Source organism: Oryzias latipes, chromosome 6, assembly GCF_053564925.1.
Source record: "Oryzias latipes strain Hd-rR chromosome 6, Olatipes_Hd-rR_3.1".
NCBI lineage: Eukaryota > Metazoa > Chordata > Actinopteri > Beloniformes > Adrianichthyidae > Oryzias > Oryzias latipes.
The window spans coordinates 25,299,814-25,315,080 of record NC_136242.1 but is presented as its reverse complement, the minus strand read 5'-3'; the positions used below and the strand labels follow the sequence as shown (position 1 = coordinate 25,315,080).

At 38.1% G+C, this 15,267-nt stretch overlaps 1 long non-coding RNA gene across 1 annotated transcript in view; it reads right to left on the bottom strand.

Annotated features, from left to right (window-relative positions):
- Window positions 1-4,605, bottom strand: part of LOC144992470 (uncharacterized) — a 57,219-nt gene extending 52,614 nt beyond the window's left edge. The window contains exon 1 of the long non-coding RNA XR_013656445.1: window positions 4,170-4,605. This is a non-coding gene — a long non-coding RNA (uncharacterized LOC144992470). The remainder of the gene's footprint in view (window positions 1-4,169) is intronic.
- Between the last annotated feature and the right edge of the window lie 10,662 nt (window positions 4,606-15,267).

Sequence of the window (15,267 nt, the reverse complement as noted above, 5' to 3'; positions counted from 1 at the left end):
TCATATACATCATCATGGGAACGATTAAAATCCTCAGCAGCAAAAAAGCATTGTATAGCTGCCTGGGGACAGTGAGGCTGCAGTGTATGGGAAGTGTGTTTACTCATGACAGCTGGAGCTCAAGTCTGTAAACAAAGCAGATCCAGAAAAACAGGAGAGTCTATAAAAGGTCCAAACATGAAGAGGTGTGGCGATCCCCAATACCATCAGACGCTCTTTCGTCTGATTACTATACTCTGAAGATTTAATGTATTATCATCATGTTAGCTTGATTATTTAAGGTTTAAATGGTAATGATTTTGAATAAAACATGAATTTATTAGAAATGCCCTTAAACAGTTACTATGCCCTGTGAATGAATATGTCTAAGTAATATTTTTATTGCTTAGTTAATTTTGTAGCTTTGGACTTTAATTCCTTTGATACTATTTAGAATTCCTATGGAAAAAAAACACATGTCTCTCTTGTGATGGATAGCTTTTAAAACATGTAGATGTTTTTTAACACAAAGTTCATTAAAATTATAAGATTTGGTTTTCTCTAAATTATAGGCATCGATAAAAGACTTGATTTTGATAAACGTGCAAATAATCAGATTTATTTTGTTCTTTATTAGTTTTATTGTGTTACAAATTGCCTAAAGGCAAAATAAGAGAATAAGAGGGTTGGACCTCAAATAAACCTCTTGCTTGAACGCAAGTAAAAAGTCCAGTTTTGAGTTTCCTAATTATTTTCCCAGATTGGAAAGTTTCTAACTCTGTAAGCCCCTCCATAAACCCCTTACTATGGCTGGGTTGGGATATTTTGGTATACTCAGCCAAAAAGAATAATCCCAATATTGGCTGTTAAACAGCGGTTCTCAGCAAGGGGGGAGTAGATGGTCCCAATGTTCATTTTGAGGGGCGCAAACAGTATTGGTGGATGATAGCTTGATGCTTTAGACTGGGCAACATTTTTTCACTTTACTGGATCATAGAAACAAGAGATTTTTTTAGAAATCCATGATTAGATTCCAAATGTGAGTATATAAATTGAAGTAAAAACTTTAAAAGCCAGTGCTCCACAGTAGACTTTTTTTTTCACTTGGGCAGAAAGTAGATGAGGACATGCAGAAAAAAATCAGATTTGCAATTTCTGCCTGAATAAATTCTGAAGGCCAAGCAGCTCAAGAGGAATAACCTAAACAGGATCTGCCTATTGTATTTTGAATTTTTTATCTGTAATCTTAGTCTCCCCACCATCATCTTTTGATCAATTTTAAAAGCCTTCCCAGTGGTATTTTAATCATGATTATACTGTTTTTAGCCAAAAATAAAAAAATCTGTGTGATTTTCTGGAACATAGTTTCAGTAGTTACACTTAGAAATTTGCCTCTAAGTTGTGGGCGTGACTGTTGGCGTGGAGCATTCCCGCCCCCCTTACCCTCCCTGTTGCGGAGCAGGGAGCGTGTAGCCTCCCCAGCATATTTTCTTTATCACAAATAAGCTTATTTTCAAACACAGTTTTTCAGTCTGCTCTTGATTTACAATTTGAATAAAGAAATACTAATAAAATTCCATTTTTGTTTAATTTGTTTTACATATGTGTTCTAGATCATCAGAAAAATGCCACAAAAGCTTGCACAAAACAGTAATAACACCATTTTCATTGAAGTGGGTCTTAACTATTTATTTTCTGAATGTTAACTGATTGCAGTAAATAAAATTGATCTATTCACTGTGTGCACATGACACCAACTGTCTTTGATCTCCTCATTTAAGAAGGGATGTATTTAGGGAGAAAGATGCAAATCCCCATTCACTTTAGATCATCTATAAGAGAAGTTTGAGCTTTAGTGCTCAGCCACAAAGAAATGAGTTGTTGATCTCTGATTTATTCATGAATTCATGGATTTGGAATAAGTAGCACAGCCACATTTATAGTAGATGAATCCTGCAGCACATCCTTAATAAAAAAAACAATGGAAGAGCATTGAACAATACATTACAACATGGCGCCCTTGTCTCATAAATGATCTGAAGATTTACGTCATCTTCATCTTAATAACACATCTGTGAATTACTTAGATACATCCTATTGCAATCTGGACTCAATTTCAAACATTGTAAAATATGTTACTATGCTGAGAAAGGGGTGGTTCCTCTGGTCTGGAAGAAAAACAAGGTTTGAGTGCATCAGAACTAAGTTCCCCAGTTGTGTTTGCTACTCTTTATGTTTTGCATAAAAATGATGGATGGAAACAATATGTTATGCATGACATTAAAAAAAAAAAGAATCAATCCATCTGTCTGTTTTCCATTGACCTATGGCGTGAGGATTGTTTCTACATCAAATGATCCACATTTACCTGTCCTGTCCTCTCTATACACATTTAAACTCTGTATGGCATCAAAGACATCACGTTCATCCAACTACCATGGCTCTACTCAATTATCCATCTGGCAAATTCAAAATGTATTTTGCTGTCAATGCCCAATGAACGGCAATTGTTTTCCGAATGACTTTTTCTGTTTGCTCTCCAGCCGCTGTCAGCTTGGCAGTTTATTGAGCCTAACCAGTTACATTTTGGTGTGGCTCATTGCATTTGGGTGGTAAATATCTCATTACAGAGATCCAAAGCACTGTGTTTCTCAGTGGTCAGGAAATTGTTGTAGCTGTTGTGCTTTTTGGGAAAGAATATCCCATTTTCAACTCATTACGGAAATGAAACATTTCATAACTGAGCCCTTTTGAATTAGCTGGAATCTGACTATGTGTTTTTCTCCACAGAGCTCAGAAATTGTACGTCACAACAATATTCTTGTGTTCTGTTCAGAGCGTTTACATTTTTTTCCCTTGAAAGTTTAAGAAGCAGTTGCTTCCATCTGACTCCTGTGTAAAAAAATAAAAAATAAAAAAGCGAAAAAACAAAATAATTAAAACACTGAGTGAATCTCAATGGCAGAAGAACAAAGACAAGAGTACAACAGCTGCGCCAGATGGACCCTCTTTTTGTAGAATGCCTTCTCTGTGCCGCATCACCTGGGTGTTACTGTTGGTGTCCCACTAAAAGTGCACCTGCAAACAGCCGTAAGGGCAGAGTGAAGCTTGGAGGTGCCCTTTTATCCCAACGCTCATCTCTCATGGTGGGGTTGCACCAACTGAAAGATTGTGGTCCCGACCCTTTGTGTTTGCCACCAAGTCAGTGGCCCCCTCTGGGAGGGGTGTAAACAGGGGAGTCTGTTTGCCAAAGAATACTTTATAACCATAGATTTACTCATCATGTACATCAGAAAACAAGTAAACGTAGTTGAAAGTTCCACCCTGATCATGTTTTGATCAATATTCAAAGTGTTCCCAGTGGTCTTTTAATTATGATTATGTTGTTTTTAGGCTAAATCAAAAAAACTGTCATTTTCTAGGGCATTGTTTATGTTTTTTGTTTTTATTTAAAAAATAAAAAGAAATTAGAAATTTGCCTCTGAGTTGTTACCTGGACTGTTGATGAAGTGCAATCCCGTCCCCATTTCCCGTCTTCCATCTGTTTACTGGCTCTCCTTCTAGCTTACAGCCTTACAACTCCAACCTAATATTACCAGTGCAACAGAAATGGCGAGCAATATAGCCATCCAGCCCCAACTAAGACGAGGAAAACGAAGGCATGGATCTCGTCGTCTGCAAGTGGATGTATCAGAATGGAGCAGAGCATGGAGCTTGTGGTAGGCCGCTTATAGCTTCTACGTCACTGCTACAAGATTTTTCAAACTGCATTTTTTTCATCTGATCCTGATTCACAATTTGAATAAATATTCAGTAATGCAATTTTACTTATTACATGTCCTCCAACATCAGAAAAATGCCACAAGAATATATTGAAAACACCCAATGTATTTTTCTGCAGTGACTTGTCCTTTACTCCTTTCACTACTGCAGAGTCCTCTAATTAAACGTGAGATATGATGAACTGGCATTAAAAATGCCTGCTACAGTCTGTATGCACAAATGTTCTCTTTAATATTTCAAAGCAAACCAACCTCAAATTGTGGGCAGGGTGGTGCAGGTTCCAATTTTCCAAAAGATTTTCATGCACTCTTCGTTTTTTATTCTGGATCAAATATTCTGCTCATTTTGCCAGTGTTGCACTGCAGCACCAAAGGAAAAAAGAATTCTTACTGTGCAAGCAAACATACCTGAGAGGAGAACAGAGACAGGACGCAGAGCTGGCGCTGTGAAACATATTGGACCACCGAATGAAAGCAAAGCCAAAGCAGTCGAAAGAATGGCAACACCGAAAAAAGGTCACATCATTAAAGAGGAACTAACATCTAACCTACATTAAATTAGCTTACATGAACACTTTGCTATCACCTCCCACATTTCCAGCCTTTGTAAAGCATTTGTAAGTGAGCACAGAGGCACCAACTCTGGCAATGTGTAATTAATTACTGTGCAGCTCGGTCGCCCAGTGGGCTGCACACACTGAAAGCTGACAATTGTTCCCAGCTAACACCTTTCCATTAGCCACACACAGAGTAAACACACATTTTTTCTCTGTTTACCTCAAGCACACATTCTTGTTCTTGGCTCTTTAGGGGACTGTTGTACAAGAACCTCTGATGTATTATTTCCCACCAGAACATTGAAAAACTCAGTTTTATTTGGCAAGAATTTGGCACAACAAAATGTTCTCCATGTCTGAATGAAATTACCTTAAATCTCTTGAAAAGCGGTTTTCAAATGTTTACATTTTTGCTGTTTGACTTTTTTGAATTTGTTGTGCTGATGACTGGCGTAAAGCCCGAGCTGTAATTACATCTATATGTTTGTGCATTGGATCAAAAACAGATTATTGCTGCTCTGAGAAAGAGTTCCAAGACAAAAAAAAATCGACCCCAATGTTTCAGGGCCATCTTTGAAACCAGCATTTAGTTTTTCTAATAAAAGCTGCTCCAGAGAAATTTAAGATACAACAATAAAAACACTTTGATTCCTATTCTTCGTACACTCTAATACCAGAAAGAAATTTTCCCATTTAAACCAGTAAATTATGCTAGACACTATATTTTCAAATTAAAATAAAATCTTCATAAATGTTAATGTATGTTTCATAAAAATGTAGAGCAACATTGTAAAATCACAATAGGAGGTTTTTAAAAACTACAAAAGATACACTAGGAAATGTGATAGCATCTGAAAAATTGATGACAAAAGTAATGACTATTGTCACTTTTACCACCAGCAATATCTGCTGTAAAATATGTACATAAAACAAAAAAACTTTCATATTGTCATCTTTGAGGTTGCTAAAATTCATTTCCAAAAATCTCATCACCTGTAGTAATTTTGCCATATAAGGAAAATCAAAACAATTATCAATCGTGGCCTTCAAGTTTTTTGTTTTTTTTTTATTTTAGCAAAAAAACACCCTCAACTTTAACTTTGCAACCAGTTCTTTTTTGACCACATCCCCTTTACTCACAGGTGACCAGGCCTATAATTATTTTGAACTTTCTGATAAGTCATTACAAAATAAATGATAATCAAATGACTAACAGAGGACAGGTTGGCAGAGTGCATGAAAGCTTTGAAGACACATGAAGTGCACCAAGGCAAGGATTTCACCTCAAGTCACTCGAGGTACTTCCACAGTAATGAATGCTGCCACAAGTGGACCTCTAATTGCATTCAGGCAGGTGCACGGTGAGGTGTGGGGAGAGCAAACCATTAAAGACTTTTCCAGCATCCCATTTTCATGTTGGCTGCTCCAGTGATTCGGCCAGATTTGTAGTGACTGCTCCTCTTACCTGCGCGGTAAATCTTGTATTCTGGAGAACTGCATGTGAACAGCATCACACTGCCACTGATCATCCCATTGTCGTTGGTTTTCTGTGATCATTGAATGCAAGTCAGGAGAGTTCCAGTCAAATTAAAGGAAATGAGAGCTGACCTGCTGTTCAATTAGAATCAGGCTCTGGTTGGTTCTGAACGGTTTGCATGCCAGTGTGATTTCATTGTATTACCAGAAAAGGGGGTATGAAATAGAAGATTTTGTAAAGTAATTCTTTTGGTCTGAACCAGCAAACATGACAAGCCGTGCATTTTTATAGCCTTTAGGAATGGAAAGGGAAATCTAGCAGGAACTGCCGACAACAATGATTTTGTTTGACGCAATCTGTCTCCCGGCTCCACCCACAACCAAAGCAAACAGATCTGTCTGTGAGAGAAAACACAGGCACACTGAAAGTGAATTCCATCAAAATGAAAGTCCTTATTAGTTGAGTCAAATGCTGATATTCGTCATGGCAAAGTGCACAAAATATAGATGGCATAACAGCAGGCCTTGTCAGTAGCTCAAGGCAAAGCACCCCAGACAATAAAATGTGATTGTGTGATGGCAGGCATACGAGCGGATCACAGATGATGTCTGATCTATATTAAAAGACATGGACCGGCTCTAATCCCCCTTCTGTCAACACACTAATGGAATTTAAGGACAGTTTACAGACACAAGAGGGCAAAAGGGGTCAAAATGTGCAATACAGAAAACTCTCCATAAAAGCCTTTACAAAACAATGACACTTGCAAAAGCTCAGAGTGTAGGCTGAGAGGGGACATGAGTGTCAAAAACAGATAGGGCTAAATAATTATTTTATTTTCATAAATAGAAAGTTAGAATACTTAAATGTTGGAAGATTTAAATTTTGGAAACATGGATCTAATCGTGGATGCATAAGAATGGGACGGAGCATGGAGCTTGTGGCTTGCTGTAGTAACTTGTCCGTCACACTTGCAGTCTTTTTAATACAGCATTTTTGTATCGGCTCCTGATTCACAATGATTTGAATGAAAAAATACTAAGAAATGCTACTTTAAGCATAATTTTCTTAATATACGTCCTCTATCATGAGAGAAATGCCACAAGGACATGTAAAAATAGAAAAAACACAATTTTTATCTGAGTGGGTCTTTAAACGAACAGCTAAGAATTCCGATTCTATTTGGTTGGTGTTTAAAATGAATAATAAAATTAAAAATGTGGAGCTTTTTGGTCATTCTGAATGACATAAGAATTGTTACATTTTGTTAAAAAGTTTACAGCGCCCCTCCTGTTTTAGTGTTCTAGCTGCTTCATTTTTTTTATCAGCAGTGGGAGGTGCCGTTCTTTAATTTTCTTACTACACATGCTACATAAAGCCGGTCTGCCAGAGCAGGGAGATAAAAGCATGTTTTACATCCAAGAGTCCCTTCACAGTTTGTGATTAAGCTGAGAAGGATTTCTTACTTGGAGGAGACGCAGTATGACGAGACCCAGGAGTCAAAGTTCAAGCAGACCCCGCAAAGTAACATACACAGATCAAACAAGTGTGAAAAAGTCCTGCTGGGTTTGGAATGATGTAGATAAATTGGTGCATCTGTGGAACTTTCCATGGGATGAAGGCAAGATGCACCTTAATCGCCTTCAAATTGAAGGTGCTCTCTTTGCTCCCTGTCTTCCCCTTATTCCCTCTTGCCTTCCAGACAGTCTGAACATCAAAATAAAAATCAACAGAGCCCGCAATTTCCAGAAAACGCAGGAGGCGTATTTTTAGTAGTCTTTAGCTTCCAGGTTGTAGAGCAGAAAATACAAGCAGAATGAAAGTTGCACTGCTGAAAAGCTGACTGATAACCCTCCTAGTTAGTATTTTTCTTCAGGACACAGTTTTTGTTTTTTAAACAGATGTTCTCAAGATAACATATTGTTTATAAAACAGGTTTACGTAGTGGTGTAGTGGTTAGCCCTCTTGCCTCACAGTGAGAAGGTCCAGGTTTAAATCCTGGCTGCGTCCTTCCAGTGTGGAGTTGTGCGTGTGTGTGCGTGCGTGCGTGCGTGCGTGCGTCCGTGCGTGGGTGGGTGGGTGGTTTGCTTTTCTCCGGGCAACTTCCTCCCACATGCTTCATGATTCATGATTCATGATTGGTGTATCTAAATTGTCTCTTGGATGTGAATGTGGGAGTATTTGGCTCTCTGCCTTTGTTTGGCCCTGTAATAGATGGGGAAACCGTTGAGGGTGTAGCCTGCATTTGCTCAACAGTAGCTAGGTAAGGTTTAATAAAGTTAAAGTCCCATTAGCTGATGTGTGTGAAAGGCGTTCTCCTTGTTTAACCCATCCCCTGAGGAAGCGGTGAGCTGCAGACAGCCACGCTCGGGAACCATTTGTTGGTTTAACTCCCCAACTCAACACCTTAATGCTGAGTGTAAAGCAGGGAGGCACTGGGTCCCATTTTATGATTCGGCTGTGGAGTTAAACTCACAACCTTCTAGTTACAGGGTGGACACTCTACCGCAAGGCCTAAAACGCTGTGACTTGAAAAATTGGAATAAGCAAGGATTTTAAAATGGATGCATGGATTAATAATACAGAATTATTAATGGTTACACATTAAAAACAAACTGTTTGCTTTTAACTATCCACTGTAAAATTGAGCCTTATGTTGCAGCATCTTATTTATAAACTTACCTATAAAGATGAATTTTGGAATCACTTGCTTCAGGAATGTGCCATGATCAATATTTCTTAAGGCACTCAGCGATTTGATAACAGCAGACTGGAAACTTGATTTCTTTGTGTTGGATTGATCACAAAAAAATATTTTAATTTTCCTAAATTATTTTTGGTTTGTTCAAAATAGAAACCTCAAATTGCACAGATATACTAAACACTTCAACATGAAAAGGAATCAATTTCAGGCAATTGAGGTTATAAAATATCAAAAATGCTGTAAACATCTGTAAACGGTACAAGAAACCTAAGATGTCTACAGGAGGCAGAATAAACTTGTTGTTTTATAACGGAATTTCAATTAAATTACAAAATTGTAAGTTTAATCAGTACAGCAACGTTAGACTCAGAGTAATTTTCTTCTGTGTTAAGTAGTGGGAAAATAAGAAGAAAATCGCTGAAAAAACTGATCACAATTTGAAACATCTTGAAGGAAATTAAAAATGTTACCTTTTTTAATCGATCACAAAGCAGCATTTATTTTCCTTGAGATAAGATAACTTCATACATGTATAACCGTACAAACACTAAAAATAATCAATAATTATCTTACCATATATTTGTTTTAAAACAATACAACTAGCTGTTTTGGTTTTACATGCAAATAAGTATTTGTTTTTGCAAAGGACATTTCTTCCTTTACTGGCAGCTATGTTTCTGTTTACAGGTGGTTAAAGGTTTGACATTAACAAGAGCAGATGGGGAAGAAGGCAGTTTGAAAGGAGGTTTTTGGAAGGCACTAATGGTGTCGGAGAGGAGGGGGAGGTGACACACCGAGCTGACTCTGACATGTTGGAGAGTAAAGGAGGCTCCCGGGCTAAGCGCTGCTCGTCATCTATCATGTTTGCATTGAATGCAGTTCAAAACAAGTCAACATGGTGGATATAGCACGAGCTAAGTCTTTGATACAGACATTAAATGTTCTGCCGTTACGACGGCACTGGTTCGCTAAGCCTAGTTTTAAATTTGTTTTAATGGTACTTTCTCAAACGATAACTTCTGTGAAAGGAAATATAGCTCTGCCATAAGTCACAGATGATTCAGACAAGCTGATTCATCCAAGTGCCAAAGGCTGAGCCCTCATTGATCGTGCGGTAGAAGCAATTACACGGCAGTCTGTGTCTGAGAGAGACAGCCGCCTTACTGAACGCCTCCCCTCACTCCGAGTCCGTGCTTACGGCGGCATATTCATAATTACCCTTGCTAATCAAGGTGGGAGTTCACAATAAGCCATTCCATTGTGTCAGCATCTCTGAGTGGCAACAGAGAGTCAACAGCCAATTCACATCTGCACCGTTTGGCAGAGATTACAGAGATAATTCCCAACACTTCACTATCTTTGCAGACCAATCTGCTGTGTCAAACAGTCAACATCAAATCACAGCAATACTGATGACAGAGCAGGTGCATGCGGCACAGGACGCTCCTTAACTAAACACACTGTTGGCCTCAGAATCCATGGATTTTGCCAGGCTTAAGGTTATGGCATGATTTTGGATGCATGTTAAAAGAGGCACGTAATGCAACAGACCAATAGTTACTCATTCTCCATGTTGATTATGTATAAAAAATAGCTATGAGAGTTATTTAAATACAATAGCGCTCATGACATGCATTAAATCACCATGAAGGGATTTTTCAGAAATGCCTTTTAAAGGCATACTGATTGTTGAATAAACTTGCCCAGAGTACGGAAAACTGGCTGGTTTTTTTGGGGGGTTTTTGTTTTTTTTTTGTCTTTTGTAGGAGCTTGTGGTTAAAATCCAGTAAATGTAATTTGCTTGTCAGGGTCTTGATTAAAGGAAGCATCCTCCGTGAAATAGCATTGCAGGCGTTACAAAGCCTCAAACAAATACAGCATAGCAAAACCTCACTCTCTAATGCCACCATAATCAGGAAAATTTGAATAAATTGTTATTAACGAGGATCCATACGCACAATTAAACAACCTTGTTTCCAGATAAAAAGCGTGCCAATGAGATGCGGTTGTAAAGAGTACTTCACTTAATATGCTAATCTCAATCCTGACGGGATACAGCAAAACTTTGAAGGCACTCAGACTCTGAAAAACAAGCATTTAGATGGAAAGTACAAGGAGTTATGTCATAACATGTCTGCATGTTTGACGGTCACTATGTATCGATCATTAATACGAGTTCCCAGCAACAGTTGGATGACCATATTTTCCTGACAGAACTGTAAGACTGTAATTTAGATCTAAAAGTGATAAAATATTAACTGTTCCTACAGTTTTTCATTCCATCCCAATCCAAAAATTAAATTACTTAATGGGTTTTGGATAAGTTCTCAAAGTCTAAAAGTCAAAACAACTTTTTTTTTTTGCTTTTAATACTATTACACAGTTGAGTTTAAAATAAAGTTTTGGTCAAGGTTCCGTATTTAATTATGAGTTTGTCTTAAAAACGTTCAATAGCATGCTTTTGCAAGGCCTTTGTCTCTGCTGCTGTACATGCCAAACTATGACCACCAGAGGGTCATTGATCTCTCTCACAAGAGATCATGTTGGTAATCTTCTACACATGGGAGGGTTGGTGGAAACTAAACCTACAATCCTGGGATCAGAGGTAAACTGCTCAACTCGTCCACCACAACAACCCATAGTAAACATTTAGTCAATGAAAATTAACCCCTACATCCCTGATATTATTTCCTAGTGTATAAAAAAATATTTTTCTGTTCAAAGTGAAGCTAAATTAAGTGGATTTAATGGTATGTTGCAAATTAGTGACATTTGGTATGAAGGGTTAATGTTACCAACAAATTCCAGACTTTTTAATGTTTTTATTTTATTTTACGTTGGATCTGTCGGAGTCTGTTTACATCGGTTTTGATTTAGGGTTATTAAGTTGTTCTTTTCAATGTCTTGTACCAATTCATTCTCAACACCTGGTCTTTGCCAATAATCACCTTGTCTGATCTCTTCCTCAGTCGGTAAATAATCTAGTTTTCAGGTCCTTTATGTCAAATTTACCGAGCTTGATTAGAAACCCAAGTATAATCAGAAACAAAAGTTAATCTGGAGCAATATAACTGGAGGAATCCAAACTATAGCCTTGTTTCCACTGCGCAGTCCGGTTCGGGTTTCCATTGTAAAATAGACCCATTAAGCAGTACCGAATCGTACTTCTTGGGAGCCCCATCGGTTGTAGGTCAATTGAAAAGTGGAACGGAACACATGTGACTCTTTTCTCGACTTAGGATCCAATCCAAAGGTTTCTTCCTCTTATTCATCTTGTATTCATCTTACCTGCCCGCAATCTTCTTTCAACATTAAATTCCTGTTATGCAAGATGTATTGCTTTTTAGTACAGCAATAAAAAGACGAGCAACTGGATTACCTTGATGGTTGTCGCTTTTTGGTTGTTGTACTACAATGACGGAATGACATGCTAGTGGTTTACACCTCGTATGCGCCGTGATAACAAATTGCTCAGTGAAAGCTAATGAAAAAGGGCGGAAAATCCCTCTCGCATGTCTAACACACAGTCTTCACACAGTCCATCCTCAGCATTTATTCTTCCAAGAACCCCGCCCCACCCTGACCCACTCATTATATTAGTTAAGTGATATATAACTGTTAGTGGCCTGCTTCTGTCCTTTGCCTCCTTGCCACAACCAGTAAGAGATGAATGTTGCCATTACAAAAGTGATAATACTCGGTCGGAACATTTGGTAAAACTGTGGAACAATGAAAAAAACATATATCAAAAACACTTTTAACGAATAGTGCTAATTGGTTTCCAGAGGCAAGATGTCCTATTCTCCTTCTGCTAAGTAATGTCATCTAATAATATTTCATCATGTCCGCGTACCTCAGTAACGAGTAATAGATTAATGCATTTATGTGCTCATTAACTGACAATGCTCTGCGCCGCGTTCTCTTGATTAATATCACACATTAAACTGTATAGCCATAGGTAATGGAACCCCAGGTCTCCATTACAGACCCAAGTTTAATTCCTGCAGGAAACTATTCTTGTCATCTGCTTGCTGTGGATTTTCCTACTTCCTATAAAGTAATGTTAGAGTTGTTTTTTTTACTAAAAATGTTTAAAAATGACTTTAGTTAAATATATCAAGAAGAAAAGCATAAAAGATGTTGTCTCGTTTGGGTAAAATATTACACACTTCCAGAGTTTCTTGCTAGGGTAAAAGCATCTGCTGAATTAATGTTAAGCAATATTTACTGCATTGCATGATAGCCATAATGAAGTGCATTTACAGAAATTAACTGTAACTGTGATTCACAGGTTTACTGGAATGTTTGCAGCATTTATAGGTGAAAATGACATGAAAGGCTAATATCTTAAAATCCCAATATGGGAAAGTTTGTATGCTAACTCATCACTCTTTAGATCTTAAGAATAATGAACTGTTTATTTATTGTAAAGCACGTTTTAGAAGTGATTTGAGGTGATCACTTATACGGTGCAGGCGACTGATTTAAAGTATTGGATTTAACAGGGAGCCCTCTAATCAGAATCATGGCTAAATCAATAGCTGGCACTGCCTGAGGTCCTGTTCATGCTTCAGTGTACACATCTGAAGTAAACTGCCCCGCTTTGAAACAGTCCGGTCATTTGCTTAAAGAAAATCGAGACCTACTGCAATGAGAAGGACTGCTGAGATAAACTTAAGGAGACAGGCAAGATAAAGGAGGCAAGGAGCGGAATGGAAGGAGGTGTGGGGGTGTTGATCAATGAGAGGCTTGAGGGTGGGTAAAAACTATAAAGGAGGTTTTTCTCACTCAGGGCGTCAGTCAATCAAGCTTCAAGGCTGCAACAAAGGGTCAACGTGTCAGAGACCTCTACCTGATCCAGATGTGAGATCCAGCTGCAGAGCTGCCCCTTGTCACTTCCCCTTCCCGTCCAACACCTCCTTTTGTCTTATCTCCGCTTTACAGCAAAGAAGCTCCACAGCAGTAGTGGTTCCTTATACTTTAAAATACCTGTGGAGAACAGAAGATGAATGTTGAGGATGAGTGGGACATGCACATCCTCTTCATGACTTTGTGTTGCCTATCAAGTCACATCTCATGTGAGACTAAATGAAGCAGGCCTGGAGAAAGGCTCCAACTACATCTGGCCGGTCGCCAAAACACAAAGCAGTTCTTGGCAAGCCACCATTTATCCAGAGTACTCAACCTTGCTGCACAGATCCAAGAGCGGCACTCGTGGCAAAGAGAAGTAGATAAAAGGAAGGTACCACCTGATGTGGAGTACAAAGAAGTTTTTAGAACAGGTGTTTTTACTCTAGTAAAAAGCAGTAGAACAAGTGTTTTTCAGGGACAACTGATTTTACATGATTTTAAGTAAATGCAAAAAAAAAAGCTTTATAGAATGATTTCTGTAATTTCTTTCATTCTTTCTGCTTCCATAAAATGAAAAACTAAATGTGACTTCTTTAACTTCTTCAGTCTATTTTTCCTTTACAGTACATACCCCTGATTTGATCCGTGGCCCATGTCTATTGACAATGATCAGCACACAGAATTGATCTTAGCAAGTTAAGTTTATGTGTACAGCACATATTTTGTACAAAGACAATCCAAAGTACTTTACATAAAACATTAAAAGAGTGTTTCAACTGAGTGTTTCAACTTTTGACTTTGGGAACTAACAAAAGACCGTAGATGACCAGAGGTCTGACATACTTGGTCAGGAGCTTTCAAAGCTTTTATGATCCAGCGACAAACTATTTCTGTTTTTAACAGTTCTTGTGGCATTTTTCTCATTATGGAAGACATTCATAAAGAAAATTAAGATGAAAATTTTATTTCTTCGCACTTCTTTCTTCAAATTATTGTGAATTAGGAGCAGTCAAAAAAAGAGCTTTTTTGAGTTGTAGAAATGACAAAGGGTGGGCAACAAACTCCCTGCTCTGAGTTCAGCAATGGTAAAGGGAAGTAGGGGCGGGGCTGCTCAACACCAACAGTCCCTCCCACAACACAGAGACAAATTTCTAATGAACAACTATCACTCTGCAGACTCTATGGCCAAGAAAAGAAAAAAAACTTTTTTGGGGACCAAAAATGGCATAATCATAATTAAAAGACACCTGGAAACGCTTACAATAGATTATAGGTCGATCGCTGAGGGAATTTAAAGTCTATCCCCTGGCAGACAGTCAGCCAGTTTAAAGGACATGTCACACTCCAGACTCCAGACATTTTTCGCACATTGAACAAATGAAAATTAGACATGCGTGGAAATTTGCGTGGAAAAAGTGAGAAGAATTGTGGTCTGTCCGTGAACTTTTTACAGATGTATCAAGAATTACCCACATTAAAACCCTGGAAGAAGTACGAATAAATAATGCAAAGAAGTAAATCAATGTAGAACATGAACCGTGCATGATTGTTGCGCTTTTTATAAGCAGTTTACTAGTGATTTGCCGCCAATTACATAATATAAATGGTGCACCATATACTTGATATAAAAAGTTATGGAACATGCATGAAAGTCTGTTAGACACATGTGGACGTACGTGGAACGGTCATGGAAAGTCACAAACGTGCATAGCCCTTGCATCTTGCAACATTTGCAAAGAGTTGTGTAAGATTTACATAACAATAGATAATACATTTAACCATCTCAAAACCGAATCCACGTAAACCTTGAAAACCTCGATGGACATCTGCCCACATCGACGTATGACATATGTAAGAAACACATGAATTACGTATATCACGCACGCATCATGACAGACCAAAATTTCATATATGGAA